We start from the raw sequence: 3481 nt of genomic DNA on the forward strand, positions 1-3481 counted from the left end.
TTTGAAAGAACATTCATCCATCCATTATCTTTACCTGATTTTGCCTTTTCAGGTCACGGGGGTCATCACTTCAGTTAAACCTACCATACCATTTTATTTATAAAGCACAAAACAGCAACAAGGCCAACCAAAGTGCTGTACAGCAGAAACAAACACACAGAAAAAAAAAAAAAACATAGATCCAAATGGAAGAAGACAATAACTAAATGGCTAACACTGTATAATACATACAGGTTAAAAAATATAATCACACAGTGTCAAAAGCCAGGGAATAAAAGTGGATTTTTAAGCAAGACTTAAAAACTGTGAGAGAGGGAGCCTGCCTGACATGTAGTGTAAGACAAGTAACTCATTCCACGCTCTGCAACAGAGAAGGCCTGGTCATCTCTGAGCTTAAGACATGTTCCTGGAACCAATAAAAGCATCTGGTCTGCTGACCTCAGAGAGCACTGTGGGACATATGGCTGCAGCAGATCAATGAGATAAGAGGGGGCAGAGCTGTTCAGAGATTTGAAAACATACGGAAGGAATTTGAACTGAATTCGAAAGTGAACCAGGAGCCAGTGCAGGGAGGCCAGAACTGGAGTAATGTGTTCTCTTTTGCCTGTACCAGTTAAGAATCGGGCTGCAGCATTTTGGACCAGTTGTAGTCGTGCGATGGAGGTCTGACTGATTCCAAAAAGAAGTGCATTGCAGTAAACAAGCCTGGTTGTTATGAAAGCATGTATTACTGTCTGAAGGTTCAGTTTGGACAGTATGGGCTTCAATTTAGACAGCAGCCTCAGTTGAAAAAAACAGGAGAAATGACCAAATGACCCTTTAAAGTTTAGTAAAGTTTATGTCACTACTAAACTTTAAAAATCCAGTGAAGTCAAAGTTTTCAACACGTTCAGGTTGAGGGTTTAACCTTTTTCTTTCGTTCAGAGCCACAAAATTCTAATTTTCATCTAAAACATGGAATATAATTGTATTTATTGATTTTCTATCCACAGGTCTGAAGATGTATTTTGAGGTGTCAGTCAGGCTTCAGCTCAATGACTCGGAGATCCTGACCCTCACTTTAACTGGCCGCAGCAATCACAGCTCCCTCCACCCACCAGAAGTGACGGTAGACCAAGCGAGTGATGGTGAAGTCCAGATGGAGGTCTTCTACTGCTGTCTTCCTCTCCTTCCCACACCTAAATCAGCCAATCAAAGCCACTGCCTCCTTCGGCTCTCCAATCAAACACTTTTGACAGGAACAATGAAAGAAAAGCTGCCATGGAAACGAACAGATAAAGGTTGGTGTCGACGTGAGTGAGGGTTCATCTTTGTTCCTCATGTGGCTTCAATCTACCTGAGGAGACACTGAGAGATCAGGAAACCAGTCTGTTTCCATTTTATTCCTCCCAGTCCTCAGTGGAGTTGCGTTTTTCAATAGAACAATTTTCTTTCTGTTCTCCTTCTCTTGACTCACATCTCTGCTGTGATTCTCACCTCTTTTGTACTATATGACTTTTTTTCCCAGGAGCACACCACCTCCCAATTTTCTGCACCTCCTGTATTGATTTTGGCTTCCTTTCTTTCTGCGATGAGCTCCAAAACGCCCCCATTTTTAAAAGATGAATCTGTCATATTTTCCAGATAAAAACGGGAATCCATCAAACACAGATTTCCACCCATGTTATTATTATTTTTTTTTTACCGTGTTTGACCATAATTACTGTGCTATTTCAACAATTCATACATCAAAACATTCAGCTCATTCAGGTCATTCCTGCTCTGACTGTTGGTATTTGTGCAATTTTTACTTTTTGAAATATTTACCTATCTGCCATTTTTATAGAAAATGTATCAAGCTCCCTTCATTCTTTAAATCTTTTATGCTGTTTAAAACTCATTTCAGCTTTTGTTCACATGTTTTCAGCTTGTTTTTGCTAATAGCAGCTTCCTTCAGCTTCCTTCACATATTTTCTGCTTTTTCAGCTTCTAGTTTTTAATTAGCTGCTGCTGATCCTTTTAAGTAGTTGCTTGTTCAGCAGTTTTCAGCCTAACCAGTCAACAATAAGCTTTCACATGGCATTTTCGAAAGAAATACACTTTTTCTAGTTTATATAATTATCTTATCCATTGTTTGATGTCATAATGAGATGTTAACTAATTAATTGTGTTGAATGCATTATTTTAAATTTTAGGTTGAATCAGTTAATAAAAACAACATTTTCTGCAGACAGGCATGCTGAGCTGAAGGTTTCTAAATGTGTTCCCTCCAGATGAGGGGTGGTGCACGCTCATGGTGATCTGGCTGGCTCTGCTGGGTGTCCTATTGCTGACTGTCATGACGGTTGTGATCAGACAAATCTACTTTGGAAAACGTTTGTGCACAAAGACAGAACGACAACAATGCCAGTAGTTTGTTGAGTTGCCTTAAGGTGTTAAAAATGGCCTCAAAATGTATTTTTCTTCTACAGGAAGGCCCAAGGTGCCCATTGGTTACCACTTTACCAGTCTGCAGTTAAAAGGTAAACGCTTTTCTTTAGTTTCACATCCAGTAAATGCTAAAATCTCCTTCAAAGGGGTAGTTTGTATTTTTAAAGGGATATCTGTTGAAAGGTGTGAAACAGTTCATATCTTACCTGCTGCAGCTCTTTGAATGAATTCAGTTTGGTGAAACGGTTTACTTTGATCGGATTGACTCGCTAACAGAGGGGCCAAGTGCATTGCTCATGTCAGGTTCTGATGGTGGTTTGTGCTTCTGGGTGATGTGTCACTTTCTGGCAAATTTCAATGATGAGACTCCAGTCTTCTTTTTTTTTATATTTGCACAGCCCAATACAAGAATGTGCTTGTTGTTTTGCACATTCTCTCTGGTTAATTTGAAGTTCTTGTTCTTTGTGCTGATGTGTTTGCAGATGTTTACAGGTATCACGGTCGGTGTGGGGTTGGACTCAAGATGCAGGAAGACACGAGGAGTTTCAAAGGTAAACTAAAAACTGATTTATTTGAAATAAACAAAGTTTGGCGCGGCGGCAACAAACTTGGCAACACTCTGGTGGGAAACAACACAGCAGAGCACGAGGAGGATGAGACATCTGAACAGTCAGGACAACGAACCGCTGCTGGAATGGTGATTAGAAGGGATTTAAATAGAATTGAGGGAGAGAAATAAACTGAAATAAATAGAAGGGTAGGGTACACTTTTACTCCAGAGTGACGGTTCCCATGTGTTCAAGCTGATACCCCACCAGGAAGTGTCTGTTGACCACCAACGTTCACAAGGAAGTCTCTAAAAACCTCCAGACATTTGCGGTGGTTCTCAATTTCCATGTGGAAGTTGCAGAAATTTTTCAGTCTTGACACGTAAATTCTGGACATGTTAAAATAAATTGTGGAACAAAATAGTCATAAAGTAGTGACAGGCAGAATCTTCTCACTTCTTTAGCAGGTGTCTGAAACCCATCTAGAACCCCTCTTGTTGTAGTTTTAGTAAATTCCAGGGCAC

The 3481-nt window shown here is 40.1% G+C and overlaps 1 long non-coding RNA gene across 1 annotated transcript; it reads left to right on the plus strand.

Annotated features, from left to right (window-relative positions):
* The first annotated feature begins 2312 nt into the window (after nt 1-2312).
* Nucleotides 2313-2933, plus strand: LOC119408121. The gene is made up of 3 exons (XR_005186711.1): nt 2313-2354; nt 2451-2501; nt 2892-2933. It is a non-coding gene; the product is annotated as an uncharacterized LOC119408121 (long non-coding RNA).
* The last annotated feature ends 548 nt before the right edge of the window (nt 2934-3481 follow it).

This window comes from Nematolebias whitei, chromosome 3, assembly GCF_014905685.2.
Source record: "Nematolebias whitei isolate Nwh7 chromosome 3, NemWhi1, whole genome shotgun sequence".
Taxonomy (NCBI): Eukaryota; Metazoa; Chordata; class Actinopteri; order Cyprinodontiformes; family Rivulidae; genus Nematolebias; species Nematolebias whitei.